This window comes from Crocodylus porosus, unplaced genomic scaffold (genome assembly GCF_001723895.1).
Source record: "Crocodylus porosus isolate Cpor-Errol unplaced genomic scaffold, CroPor_comp1, whole genome shotgun sequence".
In the NCBI taxonomy this organism is placed as follows: Eukaryota; Metazoa; Chordata; order Crocodylia; family Crocodylidae; genus Crocodylus; species Crocodylus porosus.
Window position 1 is genome coordinate 7,924,987 of NW_017728950.1, and position 19,927 is coordinate 7,944,913.

Below are 19,927 nucleotides of genomic sequence, written 5' to 3' on the forward strand. Positions count from 1 at the left end.
AGATGGGTGGCGGGATCTGGATGAGTAGGGCTGGACTGCACGTCGCCAGATTCAGCTTGTAGGATCAGGCTGCATGCAGGGTCGCATTTGGCACGTGCTGTCAGGCTGGTGCACTAGATCTCATCCATGAACCAGCCCCACACATTGACTATGCACATGAACTGGCGTATGAATGGACCCTACACCACTTGTCCAGTCCACAAAGCTGGAATTTTATGCATCAGTATGGTAAAGGATAATTAGGGTCAAGATGTTTACATAGAGCCAAATCTTTCTTGATTTATTTATGGCACACGGTCAGCTGGATGCCAGAGGGACTACCTGTGTGAGTAAGGACAGCAGTACTTGATCCTGAGCTACAAGGATATCTGTTCATGCCTAAATTCCATAGATACCAGTAGGTGATGGGCACACCGTGGAAGACAGCATATCCCTACAAATCTCAATACCAAACTATTTGACTTGGCATTTTTTTCCTGGCCTGGTCCTTTCTGACATTAAAAATAATGAATGAACCTCTTTAAAGTGAATTAATGAAGAGAAGACCTCTTGCAGGTGACTGAACTTTGTGGTTTACTGTTTATGAAAACAGTGTGGTAAACTCCCTCTCCTCTTGCTCATATATCAAGCAAAGATCAGCACAGGCTGATTTTTCAGGGTTTGTGGAAAAGTCCTGAAACTTTTGGTCAATTATTAATGACTTCTCACATTCTGAGGCAAACCCTAAGTGCAACCGGAAGTGGTATGGTGCTTTCCCATTGGCCTGTAAGAAGCACGAGATCACACATTCTGCCTTCTTCCCAGGCCCAGCAGTAGACTATCATCAGTTTTCTTTGTTGCTGATTACAAATCCAAAACTGCATTCTCTGTTGACTTCATCTATGGTTGATTGAAGAGTAGTTTAGTGAGTAGTTTAGTCATCATCATGACATCATGATTCTGTGATATTTCACTGCAGAAACATCATCATGACAGCAAAGAAAATGACACTGTTCCGCGCATTCATATTACTTATGGTTTAAAACTATCAACGAATTAGTCTTCTAGATCTAAATCCACTCTTATGGATGTGATGCTGATGGAACACTTTGCCATGGCATATTGACAAAAAATGCCAGCAATGCTAAATCCATGATAACAGAGAGAGGCAACAATTGTACAACTTCCTGTTCCTGACTCTTCTACACATCCCAGCACAATTCCATTTAATGTACAATGGGATCTGATCCCAGATCCCAACAGTCACACCTCTTGCCATGCCACACACATGGCAGAAGGTGCAATTGTTAGGATGAGGGATCAGATCCCAAAGCACCATTACTATTTGCCAATGCAGGGGAGTCCAGGAGCCTCCACCAGCAAATTGAAAACTAAGTGCCTGCAGCCCAGTAGCAACAGGGGAGGTCCCAAGGCCTGGTCTGGCAGTCAGGAGCCTAGAACTGGCTCTAGCTTGTTGATACCCTGCCACACATTCAATTTAAGTAAGGTATGATGGAAACCAGTCACAAAAATATTACACAAAAATTTCCCATTTTGTTGTTCCATTAATTAATGGCACGTGTACAATTTATGGGACAATTAACAGGTTAATCACATCTTAAGTGTAACATCTGCTAGGGGGTTTTGTCTTTACTATCTTTAATTAGAGCCAAGCACAGAAGGTGGCACAAATCATTTGCAGACTGATTGCTAGGAGGGATCTGTTCAAGGGAAAAGCAGCACAGCTGGGATAGTCTGATGCGGACCACAATGTGAGAAAAAGAGAGGGAAGAGTGGCTTATGTTGGGGTGGTTGAAGGAAACCTCATGATCAACTTTTCATCTATTTATAGGCATGTTCTAAAAGTTCCCTTTGGGTCCCACCACATCTATTATTTCCAGTCACTGCTGGATGCTCTTATTTAGCAAGACAGAGACAAATTCAGCTCTGCCAATACTGATGGCCAGGTAGAAATAGGGATGATAGCAGTAAAAGGGTTCTTCATGCTCTTGGCAGCTCTACCACCAGGTCATCTGGGGCAGATACACAGTCCTACAATGCCTGCACTTGTGGCCATGGAGGACGGGATTTTCAGAAGTTCTCAGGTTTGGTCTAACTGTTCCCTCTCAAGTTAGAAGAAGTTTTACCACTGAATTCATTGACTGAAAAGTACTGCTGAGTTATGCCAGTACTCGAGTGCTTTAAAAAAAACCTCATCTTTAAGTGATAAAAAAGGCTCATATAACAGAATAAAGAGTTGGTACTTGCAAAACATGTCTACGTTTCATTGCCGGACAAAATGCAGTTCCTGTGCAGAAGTAACGCTTTGGGGAGTGGTATCATATTCCCATGGAAGGAAAGTAAGCAACATAGCCCACCTATATTCAGGCCACACACATTTTTTTGAGCATGCTCAGCTTGTCATTCATTCTACTCATATAAATTGATAAAAACTGAAGGACAGAATCTCAGCAATATTCATGGTTTCATGAACTTCAGTCTAAAAAAGCAGTTTCCATAAATTGAGGATCTGGTCCCAAGGATCCATGTTCATGGTTTCTTCATAATTTTAGAGAAATATCTGTTCATGAGAAGTCAGCCAGAATATTTGGGAAAGAAGTTCTCAAGGCACATAAGTGTCCAGGGCAGATCCAGAATGGTGCAGTGGCATGGCTGTACCCCCTCTCAGACTGCACTGGGAACCTCTGGGAACTTTATAAAAAGTCCTCAAAGTGGAAAACAATCCTCCTTTCCCTTCCATGTTCAAGGGCACACCTTTTCCTTCCTCTTCCTCTGTCTTACACGGGTTATAGCTGCTTCCCCTGCAGTTCAGGGGATGGGGGAATTTTCAGAGCTACTCCTACCCTCTCCAGCTAGGCTGCACGGAGGTTGGGCTCTCCTAGAGCAGCAACAGCAGTTTCCCACGCCTGCTTCTGAGGGGATTGGGCAGTGTAGGGAAACCTACCCCATCTCCACTGCTGCTGCCACTATTTCCAGCTAAGCCCAGGCCTGCACAGCCTAGCTCAAGTGGGCAGCAGCAAACCTGAAGCTTCTCCCACTCCTGGGACAGCAGGGAAGGCAGCAGCAACTGGAAGGGGAGGGGATGGAAGTGGAGGGGTGGGATGTGCCTCTGAGCATGGAGGGGGAGACAGGGATGCTCACCTGCTTTAAGATCTTTAAAAAGTCCCCAGAGGATCATGTATTGTAGTCTACCTGTACCAGTGGGTCATGGGGGAAGGAGTCTGGGAGTGGGGGTGCAGCCACCTCTGCAGCACGGGCGGCTGCTCCCACACCTTACTTTGCCAAATCCTGGATCTGTCCCTGTCAGTGTCCTCTGGAGACAGCTTCTGGCGAATGCTTTTATGAAGGTGTGTGGGTTGTACGGACAGGCCACAACAATTCCATGCATCTTCAGCTAAGCATAGTATTAGTCTGTGCAGTGTTCACTATACAGATACAGAATGGTTACTTCCTAGACACGAAAGGAAAAACAATTAGGTCAGTCCTGGACTGCAAATAAAAATGACAAAATGGTACTACTGTGAACTGATACAAAACTTATGAGCCAACATAAAGTACAACGCAGATAAATTTAGCCCCAGGTATGGGAGATGGTGACAAAATCCCCAGTACTTTACTCAGATGCCTCTTACCTAAAAAAGAAAACAAAAAACAATTAGTTTATAATTTTATCTAGCATTTGCCTACTGTCAGGCTTCTAGTCACCTTATATAAACCACATCAAAAGACTAGAACTTGTCAAAAACATAACAAAAATAACATCCAAGTACAAAATGGGATTACAAGAGGGTAAAACACAATCACACACCTTTTGCAAAATGCTTAAGACCCTATTTAAAAAAGGAAAGGGTCAGTTTCTGGGTATATGGCATATGCACAAAAACAGCGCCACAGGTACAGGCAACTGGTACAATTTCTGTTTCCATATATTTGGAGGGACAGGGCAATAGAAAAATCTAAAAGTGATCCATACCATTTATGGTCCAATGTACAGCTGATGAGACCTGATACTTCTGGAGCACTGAGATCAGTGTCACAGTGACCTCTTGATCATAAGGTCATCTTCTGACATCGCAGGCTGGGTCCATGGAAGACGTCCTGTCAAGGCCTACTGTCAAAATTCTTTCTGTACCTTCTGACTCTATTGGCACCCTGAAAGAGGGAAGTGAAAGAGGGCTTGATAGTATAAATATATAAGTGTATGCATAACTTTGCTCTCATGATCAGGCTTGTTGAAATTAGCTTCTGGTCATATAAGCTTACATAGCTGCACTTGAGATTTTCCAATATAGTTATACCAGTAGTGGGATATCAACAAACTCCTAGTGGGTGCATCTACAAGTGCAATTAATTCAAAACACTACATTCTGGAACTGTCTTGAGCTGGAGTAAACTACTTCTGGGTGCAGCATCTACATATGCGCCCAGAACAGCAGCAATTTGAGCCAGGGAGGAGCAGGCCTGAGCTGGTAGAAGGTACGGGGGTCAGTCCCAGGCTCTGGGAGGGAGTGTCAGGCTGGGGTATCAGGATGCTGAAAGTGCTGAGCTGTTTGTGGCTAGGTGGGAGGCAGGAGTCTGGACCCCTGCTGACTAGGCTGACCGGGTACAGCTGACACCTGTGGTCAGTGTCTACACGTGCATTTAATCACAATTAATTACCCTGGTATAAAGTAGTATTGTCCTTGACAGTACTATCTTACAGTGACGTAAATTAGTTTACTGTGGCCTAACGGGCATCACACATGTAAACGATGATGTTTACACCACAGCTAATTAGTCTACTTTACAGTTAAGCACATGTGTAGGTGTTGACGGCTGGCCGGGGCACAAGGGTACTCCAGTGCAATGCTAGCCAGTAAGCAGCTACTGCACTGAAGCATCCTTATGCCCTAGCCAGCCCTGTCAGCATCTACACATGTACTGCTGCACTCAAAAAAACTATGCAGTAGAATATACTTGTATTTAAAGGTACTACCCTGCTGTAGAGTTAATTAGTGTCCTGTGGCCTAATAGATGCAAGAAGTTTACTGTGGAGTTAATTAGTTTACTCCACAGTAAACGTCTTATACAGACATGCCCACTGGCTGCACCTACACATGCCTAGAAGCAAAAAACTCTGGCATGATATGTGCCAGAGTTTATTGCTTTGCATTTATTGCACGTGTAGATGTGCCCAGTGAGACTTAGTTTGTTCCTGCAAAATAGTTCTTTTGCCAGTGCATCTGAATCCTCCTGGTAAAAAGTGGTTTTGTTTGCCAAGTGACTGTGTCTACATTAAGACTGCAGTCATCATAGGTATGTTAGCTGGGTTGGGAAAAAAAACACCCCTGACTGACAAAGTTAAGGTCATATTCAGAAATTACGAACACTTCATCCAGTGTATTGCTGTGATAATTAAACACTTCACCTCCCCTCCCCACCTCCACCCTCATGTTTTATATTGCTACCCAGTCCCAAGTCCTAGCCAACCAAATCCTAGCCAACCCTCATCTATCTGTTGCCATGTTACTTTGCAAACTGCAGTGACCTTGTGTTATATTACCTTTAATTTGCTATTGAGATCACCATCTATTTTCCAAATGTAATCAGTGTTCTCTTCTAAAGTCAGTGAAATTAATTAGGCTCACCATTAATGGAAGAAGTTTTCTAATTAACCTACTCTGTTGCATGACAAAACACCTTTCACATTCTGCTCTTGCAACACTTGACCCCAATAGGCCTCCTACAGCAGTTTGAACTGTTACGCTAGGGGGAAAGACATCAAATATCTCATTATAAATAGCATTTTATGACAGTTAAATTGGATATCTCTGACTAATAACATTAGCCACACCAAGTTAAACACCAAGGCTAGATACAGACATTCAAAAAGCCTAAGGCAGAATCAATTTAAGTTACATGGTTTTCTATAAGCAGTGTAGTTTCAATCCGTAGTGAACAGAACAGACATTCGCCCCTTGACGAGGAGGTGGCAAATCATAGACTGCATTCCACCATTTTTAAACCAGCCTGTGTGCGCTGAACTTCTGTTCTGTTACACGCTTAGACTGGTTTCTGATCACTTATACTGGTAAAAGTGTAAAGTCTGTACCTGGCCTAAGAACAACAGCTATAGGAGGGAATAGTGTAAAGTCTGGCTCAGAGGATAATGTTCCCTTTTGTGGAGCAGCAGCAGAATGAGAGGCCTTAAAGGTCAGCTGCTTCAATGGAGTGCAATTTGGTGGTGTACTCACAAATTTTCTTGGCATAATTTGTTAATGCACAGCTCCTACTTTCTCGAAATGGGTAACAAATGGGCCCTGAGCAAATTTTGACAAAAGCCTTAAAGGCCCACTACCCTGTCCCCAGATGCCTGTCCTTGCCTTCTACAAATCTCTCTACTTAACACATACCCAGTCAACTTTTTTCAGTCCAGCCCCTAAGCATCATACTTGGGAAACTCCTGGTCTAAGGCTGTGCATGGAAATGAGATGCTCCAAAAAAAGTGTGCCTGGGCACCCATTTTCTCTTGATGAAGCTTCACTGTAACACAAAAAGCCTTGTCTATGCTTCGCTCACTCCTCCATGAGAATTTTTGCCAGCTGGCAAAAGCCATCACCATCAAGCCACCAAGGAGACATGCATATTTATGTGCTTTTGGTGGCTTCATGCAGCTCCACTGCTGTAGCATGAAATGCACCCTGGGAAGGGCCCAGATGCTAAAAGAAGCACGGAAGCCAGCAAAAAGTGCAGGAGTTTCTATACGTGCTTCTGCCGGGTGCTGGATGGTGGCAGTAATGTTACTTCATGCAGCAGAGGTGGTGTCATTCTGCAAGCAGAAAGGAGTTCAAATGTGCCTACATGTGCTTCAATGCACTTTAGTTAATGCTCATTACATCTAGTACCTCCATTGTGTGGTACTAGGTAAATATGCATTGGCTTGGCTGAATGCACATTAACTAAAGCAAATACTTTTAAGTGACACTTAATGTACATTAGCCTATTTTAATATGCATTAAGTAAAAAGCACAGGGCACTTACACACATGCAGGGAGGCTGCTCCAATGTGCTGTAAATCCAGCGTATTGGAGTAGACTCAATTAATCAAGTCTACTGGAGTGCAGAAATTAATACACTCCAGCAGCCTCCAGTGTCATGTGTATCAGTGTCCCTGTGCTGAAAAATGGCAGCGGGGCACTTTGAACTGAAGCTCGTCTAACAAGCTTCAGTTCAAAGCCCCATGCAGCCATTTTTTCAGTGCCTGGACACTGAAGCCATGATGCTCAGGCACTTCTAATTAGCACAGCTTGCTAATTAAAGCATCCCCCTCCCCACTCCAAAGCACATCTATAAACTCCCACAGTTTTCACGTGATACTTTAATGTGCAGTAAAATAGGCTAATGTGCATTAAAGTACATGTTTAGACAAACCTAATGTTCTGCCAACAGAACTGGAATTTTGCTGACAATGCATGAACTAAGCCAAAGGAAATTCAGAATGACACACTTTCCCTAACTGCTTTCTAAGTGCAGGTCTGCACTTCTAACCTATGCCCCCACAGCTGAGTAAGCAGGTGTGCTGCTAAAACATCCTGGGCGGAGTATAAATAGTACAAGGGTTAAGCTAAAACCCAAATACTAGCATGTGTTATTAACTGTAGTGAAAACATACCTTCTAACTCCTTCTATAGGAGGCTTCACTTTAGGAATTTATGCATCAGTAATGAGGACTGTTTAAATTGTTAGGACCTTTTGCCATAACAATTGTTCTGAAAACAATGCATTTCCTCTGTTATTTTGAAACTAAATGTCTTCCTCATATTTAAATCTAATCTGCACTAATCTGTAAAGATTGTTTTAAGGCCTTTCTATATATGTTTGTGAAATTACAAAAGAAAGAATCAGAGAATGCAGCTCTTAGTTACTCTAATACAAATCCACAGTAACTTTGCTGACATCGATGGAATTAGCATATACACGGTGTGAAACCAGAGCAACAGATTTTTGCCATATTTTCTGACTTTTTACTTTGCAAAGCTCTGTAGCAAAAGACTGCTGTGGCAATTATATTACTTGCCTATCAGTAACGTTAAAAATCAGTAATCGACATGGTGGAAACTCAGTGGTGTTATGAAGTGAGACAGTTGTTAGTTCAAACCACTGGAAATTTATTTCAAGTCTTTGTCCCCTTCCATGGGTCCTGTATGGTTTATCTGTGGCCAGCCTTAGTGACTTATACTTGCATAGCTGTGCATGACTTTGAGGGCCATTTGTACGAAAGATTAAGCCTTATGATAAGAAAGCTCCAGCTTCAACAGAACTATTGGTTTTTAGATGGGATTGTTGTTTCATTCTCAAGGTATAATATCTTTTTGTGTCAATAAACCTTTCAAGATTTCTTTACTCCAGGAAGCAGGGAATCCTGGAAGCACTGGCAATTTTTACTGTGCTTTGCCAAATTCCTGTTAGCACATAATACACCAGCATAATTTTTCCATCCATCTATTTGCTACACCTGACAAAACAGAACTGGCCTCAGGTAAGCCACACTATATCACTTCCCCAGTACATTTCAGGACATTACTGTGGTCAGCATGTGGTTATTTAAATCTAGAATTCCTCCTGTGTATTATTTAAAAATACTCTTTCTTGTTAAAAGATTCTGTTTGTGGCTATGCTTACATGCCCTTCTGAAAAAAACTGCTTGCAGATTTTAGTTCTCTTTCCAGGGTGGTATTTGTAACGGACGACAATTAACATCTTTTGGAACGCACTTAATTCATATGCCTTCTAACTGTCAGTACCAGTCATAATGTGCCAGAAGTGTATTTTTCCTTTAAAATTGCTTTTGGGACTATTAGGTTTGCATACTGTAATCAAAAGGGAAACCAAAAGTAGGAAGATTAGGCATCTAATAATGACATGGAGAGCCTCACTCTTCCCTTGGCCAACACTAATTCTGCATTCATAGACCGAAGGATTTAACAGAGAATGGGAAACATTTCAAATAGTAAAAGACTACCCCCTTCACAAAACTATATAATTTTTAAAATGCAACTTTTTACAAAAGGAAGTGATGTGGTGCAGTATATGGTATACCTGATCAGAGGCCAGAAAACCTGGTTATATCTTTGGATCTGCCATTGGCTTAGTTTGTGATCTTGGGGAAGTTACTTGGTTACTACATTCAGATTCTGAAGTGCCTTCAGATTTATGAATAAAAAGTGCTAAAAAGTGATTTGGATGAGCCAAATGACCCCCAGATTGTACTGTCAGCTACCTCAGGTATGGCGTCCCTAACATTCCCGCCACTTCTCTCCTACAGGCAGGCCATCCTAAGCCTCATCTCAGTGCCAAAATGTCAGGGAGAGCTGTCCCTAGGGTACAGTGAATCAGGGCAATCACCTCCGCCCTGCACTTTGGGCTTCTTTGTAGCCTCAGCAAGAGCTACCACCCTTGCAGTTTTAACCCCCCTGTGCCTTAACACACACACGTGACATGAGTTTTGCTTTCAGAACTTTGAGGTACAGTTTCCCAGAAACCCCTGCACCTATCACCTTGAAACATGGCAGGCATCATGCTCTCAGCAGAGGCTACCATCCCTGAAAGTTTCATCTGAATCAGCCAAAAGACAACGAAGTTATAGATATTTCATTGATTCCCCATTATACCCTATGACCAAAACGCCAAAACTTTTCTGAATTGATTCAGAAACTCCGAATCGATTTGGAAAGCGTAAAGCTTCCAGCCATTTGATTTGGATTCATAGATTCAGCTTCTGAGTCATTCGAATCATCTCCGAATCCGAATCATGATCCAAAGCTTTGCACAGCCCTAATGATTAGTATGGTCCTGCCCCCCATGAGATGAAGCCAGACCAGGTTGTCCTGTGCCTCATCTTCATAGAAATTATTGAAGGATCCCAAGAGTTGTGACAAAAACACTCTGTTCCAGTCACGAGTGGGGGATAACTAGTACATGGATCCTTTGTCGGGGAGTATCTGAAGTACACACACATACTGAGCACTGCGGGGTTGCCATGCTTGAAACACTGTTAACTCTGGTGGGGCTCAGCCCAATGAACTACATGGCAAATAATGAGCCTTTGGTCTTGGATATCATGCATAGTTTGTACTATATATAAATGGGTTCTAAAGTGCTATTCAAATGTGTGCTTATGGAGTACCTGTACTAAAACTTGCCGCAGTTTCAAAAAACAATAACATGTACAGTATAACCCCATAAATCTGGCACCCTTGGGACCTAGCACCTGCCAGAAATTTGAAAATTCCAGATTTCTGAAATATAAGGAAAGTGCGTAGCTTAGCGCTGCCTGGCCAGCTGGACTGGCTGCTGCTGCCATCCACCACCCTGTGTTGCTGCTCCGCATGCGGCCGCTACTGTTTCCCCCTCCCTCCCCTGCTCCACAACCGGCTGCCAGGGGTACACTGAAAACTGGATTTATGAGGTTATACTGTATTAATTCTGGATAAACTAAGTTTATGGGTACGATATGCAAATAGCCATGTTTAATTTCAAGGTTACTGTTTTCAAATGTCCTTCTTACTTCCATGTGCTCAGGGACAGAACAGTCTAACAGTAAGGAAAGGGGGAAGCAGACAGAAAGCAAAGGCCTCCCTGACCCTCCAAATTAATTGTCCTTGCTGTAGCAGTGGGAGGGGGAAAAATTCAAGGGAAACCTCCAATAATTAGATTCTATACTTGGAAAATTATAAATATATACATTTTCCATGTACAAAATCTAATTATTAGGGGGTCATTTTATAATCAGGGGCATCTTCTATTCAAGTAAATATGGTAACACTTTTAAATGAACTCATCTGATTAGTGAATGGATTCTACCCATGCATATGATAGATAGATAAATGAGCCCCTACATGTATGTGTATGCTTTATTAACCATTAGGGTGTCCACAAGAAAATTAATTATTCTGCTTGTCTTAAGTTAAGCTGCAGAAGAAGTAGATCCTATGAATGAAAATTAAATCCTTTGCATTCATTAGGGGACACATCCTAAACTACAAAGTCCTAGTGTCTGAGCTACAGATCAGTTCAGAACTCTGTTCAAGCCTAAATCCAAATAAAGATGTAATAGTTTTAATGGATATTACATACAACTTCAATAATTGTTTTAAAACCTGACTATATCTTGTGGCATTGATCTTTCTGGAAGAGAACAGCTGGCCTCAGCATGTGATTTTGTAATAGGCACTGAGTTAACTTGCTCTTTAGGGATTTTATGACTGTCACTCAGTTTACATTAAGGACTATAGGCATTCAGCAGGACATCCATTCCAGACTAAAGTTGAGTTACAAGTTACACACCGAAATGTGGATCACATAAAGGGGTAAAATAATGACTACATAATAAATGGATGAAGAGCAGAACCAAAGATGGAAGGATTCCAGGGTCTTCAACTTAAAGGAAGAGTCTGAAGGCACAAGAGACGATCCTAATAGTGACACATCAGGCTGTCAGTCTGCCACATGAGGCTGGGAGACTGGAAATGAGCAAGTCTGAAAGGGTTGGCCTTATTTTCTCAGTATGCATGCTCCTAACAATTGTCTTGCGACATGGGTCTTTAGGAGTTTAATTAGGGAAGGATTTCTGGTATTCTTATATTGCCCCTTTATTTCTATACCCACAAAATAAGAAGTATAGTCCCAATCCTCCTTGGACAAGAACACATTTGACTTCTTTACACCCCCCAGAGTTCATTTCCAGCATTCCATGCAATTGGGCAATCAGTAGAAATATTAATATCATAGGGAAGCAATACTGAAAATGAGAGAGAAAAGACTGAGCTACAGAGTTTGTGGAGAAGTTCTAGACACATTACTGATGTAAACAAGAGAGCAATTAGAGTATATAAATATTTATGCATGTATAAATTAGTAGTAGAATACTTGATTTAGACCTGTAGCAATAGTGATTAGCAGTGCCAGCAATAACTAAATATTTAGGGCAAGTTCTTCCCACTCTTAATCAGACTGAGCAGTGCTTTGCTGCATGTGCAAGGGCATCGGTAATGGCTTTTATAGGTTACTAGTTCACATTTGATCCAAATTGCTAGGGGCAGAAAGTTGTTGTCATCTGAGTCCAATCTGAATTACTGGCTTATGCCAGCTGTCCTGAAGCACTTCCTCCTTCACATTGGTGTCTAAGTTTCAGCATCAAAACTAGTGTGAAATCCTGGCCCCACTGAAATACATTAAACCAATAGGGAAAGGAGGTAAGAAAAAAGGCATTGTTTAAATTATTATAGTAAATCAAGCCCACCTCAGGACAACTGGAAATCACTCTGAAACATTCCCCTTTTCCATAGGCAACTGGTGCCACCTTAGTCGGGGGTGGGGGGGGCACATGTCCCCCTACCCCTGCAGCCAATCCTGCTGACCAGGGTGCAGGGGGAGGTCCCCCACGGGCAATTGCACCAAACAGGAAGCAGCCGCGGTGCTTCTGGAAGTGGCCATGGCACTTCATCTGGTGCTTACACTCCCCAGCCAGTGCCTGTGGGGGGGCACAGGTGCTCCCACCTGCACCCCCTGTCCATCACCAAAGTGGGGAACATCAGGGGGTGGACCTGTCAGGGGGTACACCAGTGGTCTCAGGAGCTGCCCATTCACCCCCATGCACCCCATACGTATCGCCACTGCCCTTTCCTGTGGGCTTTCTGTGTAAAGTGTGTGTACACTTGGTGGAAGAGGGATGGGACAGAGTTTTGGATGGGTGTCTAAGACACAAGCTTAAATATGATCTTCACCATGCAAGCAAGGTGTCTAGTTCTTCATAGTCCCCTTTGACCTCATTCCCTACTACAAATCAGGAGGAGCTTACCAGGCCAAGGCAGCACTGCCACTTATACAGGGTGAAGTTGCCCCATGACCACTGTCTGTTTTTCCCCATTTCCTTATGTTGATATATGAAATACTGACCCTGTTCAGGAATTCTCCCAAATGCATGTTCACACATTCACAGTTAATAGTTTGTTTATCTGTGCTGGGGGGCAGGGGTTAAATAAGTTTTTCCAATTAAGGTTCTTCAAAGCCTAGAGGCCCATTGAGCACTTATGGTTAAAGCACCCAAATTTCTATATCCAATAGCAAATGAGGGGATGGTGTAGCTAGCATAATTCCTCAGTTGGAATGACTATGTCCCCATTTACAGCTGGGTTAAGTAGAAGTGGCCTTTGGAGCAAGCCCAGAGGAGGGCTCACACTCATGTCTCTAGAACAATTGCAACATGCCCAAAATCTTCTGCCACCAAACCCCCACTTTTCTAAGTCCTGAAAACAAATTAAACATTCATATCCCTTACAAAGCAATTAAATTTTACTGTCAAGTAATTTGCAAATCTAAAACAGCAAACGTACAAAAATAATTACCATAGTAAGAAACTAGTTATTTCTGTGATAAGCTCATAAACCCTTTTTAATTAAAATCACAATATTTTTAATTGCTAAAGGGAATATTTTGTGTATAATGGAGAACATTTCTAAGTTTTAATTTAAGTTTCACTCTAATATTGTGATAATTATTGAGAAATGCCCTCCAGGGGGCAACAGTAACCATCAAACAAAATAATGTGCTTCCCATCACCATCAAAAGATTTTCATGCATGAAAATGCAACTTCCTGGAATACAGGAAAGAAAAGTTAGCCTCGATGAACTCTGACAAGTCTCTTGAGAACACATACTGAGGGTAACAATTGCCATTCATTTTGAAAATGGAGTTATTTAAAGCACAGATTATATTGTTAAAACAAGATTCTAGAGTGCCTTTAAAATAATTGCACTCTCACAAACCAATATATCATTTGGCCTCTTATGTACATATAATATTCTGTATTTTATGCTTTCATTTATGTCCTTTAAAAAAACAAGAAAAATGAAGAAGTGTCTTAAAATTGTCCCCTTTTGTGGCTAAATCCCCTACAAACTCATTTAATGACCCCTGAATAATTTAAGAAGCCTTCCTATTTGGGAAGAATGGATGACTCAGAGGACTGGTAATGGGTATAGAACTTTTCACTGTTAGGTCACCAGTATGAATTTGTGCAGAAGTAATATCTTTTAAAAACACATAAGTGACTTAGGGATTTTGAAAATTTACCCTTTGTGAATAGTGAACATAAGTTGTTACTGTGTGATGGTTGTTCACTGAGCTAAGTGAAATGAATTGGTGGTCTCACTCCAGTTTTTAATGGATAGGTGTCATCCTTGAAATCCCCTTTTGCCAAAATGGATGAATATAAAAGAGGTTACTGTTGTTGTTTTTATTAGTTACACTCAAAAGCCTAAGTCAGGGTCAGAGTCCAATTATACCTGAGTCAATAATGCAGTACCTTTTACATAACACACAATGGACAGAAAGAGAGGAAACATAAGCAAAAATACACATTTGATGTAGTTCTATATTTTCAGTGATAAAAAGCCAACTATCCTCATCAGCCACACTGTCTAGCCAACAGGCACTGGCTAGTATTAAACACTGGCCTGTGCATTCTGTGGAGCAATTTTGGATTAAGGGTGGTAATTGAGGGTAGATTCAAAGTAGGGCACCATGAATATGGATCTAATTATATATGGATCTGGATTAATCTATCTATCCAAAGGTGCGTATCTACCCTGCCTTCTGACTGACTTCAGACTAACAAGGCTAACTGGCTCGCTTTGTTTATGGATCCAATTAACCAGAGATGAAATACAAAATGTCTGCAATGTTGGACTGGGGTCTCATTTACCATTTGCCATCATTAAAGAGGTCTTCAACAAAAAATATAATGACATTCTTTTTAAAAAGACATTTTTTTCCTACTGAGTTGTTGGAGATAAGGGAGATTTACTCAATATTGTAACATCTATTTTGTATTCTTATAGCAAAACTATGCACTATTTGCTTTTTAAAAAGATTTGACACTGGAGTTAAGTTGCGTACAAGATATAATTATACTAAGTAGATTGCATGAGGTTATGGTTATTGCACTGCTACACTTCCTTTGTTTCCTGTGGTGCTTAATAGAGTGCAAGCTACAGTAAACAAGGTTTGTTCTATGATCAAAACTATAGTGACCACTTATTTTGAGAGATGTGCTGTGGCTCTCCACTCTGCTAAATCATGCCTGATGATCTTTCTTCCAGTTCATTTAATTGTTGACAGGTTAAGTTCCCTGGTTCCAGAGATGATGAATGAACTAGCCAAGTTTACATTTTAAAAAAGTATTTAGAAATCAAATATTAATGACCTGACTTGCAGCCTTTCAGACCTTCTTTATAGTCACTGTTACATTTTAGGAAATGCTGAAACCCCACTTCATTAGAAGTTCGAGAAACAAGGTCAGGTCACCGTCAGCAATTGAATGCCATATTTAAAGAAACAGGAGAATTTTATAAAGAAAGACAAGAACAAACCTTAGCTGAAATTGTATGTAATAAGTAACAATATGCTTGGTATTAGCCAGAGGCTTAGCAGGAGCTCTTTAGTGCTAATTTAACTGGTTTAAGGTGGCAGCTGAGCACAGCAATTGCTATGTATAAGCAACAGGGAATGACTTCGGACTGCTCTGTCCAGCAGTGCACCTCTCCATATATCACACATCAGTTGTCATGACAGCATGAATTCTCTTTCCCTCAAAATGGACCATTAATGTGGGTTTTCCACCTGATGCTCATCAATGCAGCATGTCCAATCAACTGTGGAACTTGTTTAAGTGATTCTCTGCTGAGTCTATTAAAGTGGAAGATTTGCTGAAAGTTCAGAGCCCTGTTTTCTCCAAGGCTTCCTATCAGGACTAACATTGTTTGCTAATTGCTATTTTTATTTCTTCATAATAGTACTGAACCCTGGTTACTCATGCTTCTCAAGCTACTAATGAATCATCTGGTAATAGAAAATTTCTTACCTGATCATTTCCATTCTGGAAAACAGCACCTCCACCAGAAAAACCCAGTGCTGATTTCTGGGTGTTTTCCCTCTCTGTAAGGATCTGTAACCAGTTTCTTAGCAACCGTCTTCAGTAGGCCATTGCCCTTCCATTCAGCTCCCAGATAAGGGCTTCTAAAGCTGTGCTTCACGTGTGCTCTTCAGATGGAGACTGTTTATCATCATTCTTCCTTTTGGATAGACATGGTAGGAAGGAGTCAACAAGACATAAACATAAATGTATATTCCCAAATCAATTAAAATATGACACTTCAGGCACTAAAGTGATACAGTGCTTGTAGTAGAAGATACAGAACGTGGCTAATACTGGGATTTAAGACATATTGGTAACTACATCCTTTGCGCATGGAGCAGACACAAGTGAATACTGACCATTACTTGTTGTCCTATGAAGAAAGGCAAGGAGTAGCATAATGGAGGGAGGGTGAATGTGGCAGCAGCTCTGGGTTTCGCCTTTGGAGGGAAAGCACACATCACAATGGTTCTTTCTACCATGACCACCTCCGTGGTCTCCAGTTCTTTCCTACAGACACAGATGGAAAATAGTGGGTTTTACATGTTTTTACATTAGATGTATTTACATCAGTAAACCTGACTCTTTGAGAGAACTGAAAGCAGGGATGGAAAGCAGTGTGAACAGCACAAAGGGCTCTATAAAGGGAAATTTACACTACCAAAAGTTGGTTCGCCCATCACCTCCTGTGGAAAGGCTTTAGGACAAACAATAGGTTGCTGATTAAAAAGACTGTTAGGTTGTTCGTAATCTGGTTTGAGTCATTGAAATACACTCGGCTCACTCTGTTCCCTGGCACTCCTCCCAATTAAGCAGGTGTGCCGTTTACCAGGGAGTTGATTAGTTTATCTAGATATAAATATAATGTGTGAAAATGTCAAAAGTCTGCTTTCATCTTTCCTGTAATTTCTTAACCAAAACATTTCTGGCATCTCTAAATAGCACCACTTCCCAGCATGCTCAAAGCTATTCTGGCAGGGCCAGGCCCATGTGCTAATCAGCATTCCCTTTTTGATGGCTAAGCGGTACAAGGGGGACTTCAGGGTGTCTTGCTCGGGTACATGAGGATTTAGCTGCCATAGAAGAGCCCCATGAGTGAAGCTGGTGGCGCTGGCTCTGTGCCATGGACTTCCCAACCGTCCACAGCCTAGTGGGTTTGTTGCAGAAAGCCCAAGCATGGCCATGGATTGTGAGACGCAAAAGCCGCTGTCATTCTAAGAGGGAAGGAGCAAGCTGGCTACTTGATTAAGTAGAAACCCCTGTGCTGTTTTAAAGGACTGGAGACTGGAAGGAGGTGGGGTCAAAGCAGTAGATAAGCCAGTGCACTGGGGCTGAAGCAGGCAGTCTGGCCCTGTGGTCTGCAGGGAAAGGAGCTCTTAGCGGGGAGTGAGGCTGTAGGAAACAGAGAGAGCTGGAAGGAGACAGCTAAGAGGGAAATATGAATGCCTGTGGAATAGTGACCAAGAGGTGAGTTTGAGTTTGCTTGTGTTTCAGTTCCTATTTCTGACCAGAGGACTGAAAGTGGCTATTAGGCAGGGTTGGAAATCATGTGGGTGTCCCTTGAGAAGGAACAACATGTTTTGAACCCTGCAAGGGACAGAGGCAGTGGAGGAGCCACAAGGGCTAGGGCCCCATGGACTAGATAAGCTGAGATAAAGCCAGGGTGAGGGGGACCCTGTTTACCTTGTCATCTATTACTGTGTTACACCATGCCATATGACAGAATGATGTAACTGGATATTACTTCAGGACAGCAGATGTGTCACGAGGGATCCTACTAGGTCATATTAATGACAATTTGAGATGGTCTTAATTCAGTTTGGACCTGCTTCTGCTCCTGCTGAACTTGATGGAGTTTATTCAGAAACTGCGACAGAAGCAGGACTGGATATGTAGTGTACAGAAGTAGTCACAGCATAATGGCCAGGGATCCTGGTTTTCTCTGGTAAAAAAAAAAAATCCCCAATTTTTTTTTATTAAAAATGTAACTCAAAATCCACATTTTTTCTGTGACTAAAATGAAACGCCTCTATAAAGTGGTGTTTCATTTTAATCATGGAAAAGTGCGGGTTTTGGGTACTTCTTTTAATCCAAAAATTGAGGGGGTTGGTTTGATTTCTTCTTTTTTTTTTACCAGAGAAAACCAGGATCCCTGGTCATTATGCTGTGACTACTTCTGTATGCTACATACCCAGTCCTGCTTCCATTGCAGTTGCTGACTAAACTCCCATCAAGTTCAGCAGGAGCAGAAGCAGGTCCAAAGTGAATTAAGCCCATCTCAAATTGTCATTAATATGACCTAGTAGGATCCCTTGTGACACATCTGCTGTCCTGAAGTAATACCAAGTTACATCATTCCATCACATGACATGATGTAACACAGTAATAGATGACAGGGTAAACAGCATGCTGTGCCAGTCAGTAAAAGGAAACACCATCTTGTTTGGGAAATGGATGGATATCCAGAGTTACATGTGTACTTTGCACCTACCAACAACATAACAGATATTTCACAACTAACAGATCTCCAGAGGTGCGTATTGGCCTTATAGTGGGAAACTTAATTACTAGCCCATTGCTTGAACAGTGTTTTCTTTTTCTGAGAGATGCCTTTCAAAATTACAGATCTTTGTGATAAAGCATTAATTTCCCTCACTTAGGGTCTTTCTGACTCTCATCAGGAATTTGAGTTACTGGGCTCATATACAACAAAAGGACACTTGGTGGCACTCATTCAACATTGTTATTACTTCCCCAATGCATTTTTCACTGAATCTATGAGTTAACTTTTATTTGATTGTTCCAGATAATTGAACCAGGTAAATTCTCCTTAAGTAAGATTATCTTTGCTACTGTGAATCAAATCTTGAGGTCTCTACACAGTTTTCACTTGATCTTTATTCAAGTCCAGTGAAATCAGAGAAAGTTTAGTCTGTGCAATTTTAATAAAGGTGAAATAAGGACTGACTTAATATTATTAAACTTGTAAAATAATATTTGGCTAGAACCTGAAAGTTGGATAGAAGAACGTTAAGCATTTCCACAGGTAAAAACTTTTGATATATCCTTAAGTATTCCACCTGGTATTTCAAAACGTCCTGTGAAGAGCCAATTACCCCACTTTTCCCAGTCCATGTAATGACTTTGTTGCAGTACCACAAACCTTTAACGAGCCTGCTTAGCTAGGCACAGACCTGTCCTTATGTCAGTTGTCACATAACTATGATCTTAAACACTCAAAGGAGATGCAGTCATGATTATACCCTGAATAATGGGTGATTCCAAACTATAAAAAGATGTACTTAAGAATGATGTTTGTAGAGAGGGAAAAGCTGTTTTCCCCAAGAGGCACTGTAACTATCTGCATGCATCTGGAATAGGCTAGATTAGTGGTGTCCACAGTTTTGGCCCTGTGGGCCAGATGATGGCACAGGGCCAGTGTGCAGGCCGGATCAGGTTCCACTCCACCCCCATGCACAAGAATTGGGCTCCAGAGGCCCCACTGCCCCAACCTGGCCCATGTGCCAGGCCCTGCATCACCCTGTGCACCCAATCTAACATGCAGGGCCACAACCTGAGGGACTGAACTGAACTGTGTGGAGCCCCATGGGACAGATGACACAGCACTGAGAACCAGCTCTCCCCCACAGGCCAGGGGTTGAGCATCCCTAGGCTAGGCAAACTATGACCAGGTGAGCTATCACCTGAACAAGGGAGAAGAGACTGATGTCATATATCTTGACTTCAAAAAAGCCTTCCATCTGGTATTTCATGATCACCTCTTGGTGAAACTGGCCAGTTGTGGCCTTGGGTCCACCACGATCCACTGGCTGGGAAATTGGCTCTGTGGTCGGACCCAGGGGGTGGTAACTGACGGAAGTCAATCGTCATGGTGTCCTGTGACCAGTGGGGTCCCCCAAGGCTCTGTCCTTGGACCCATATTGCTCAACATCTTCATTAATGATGTGGAC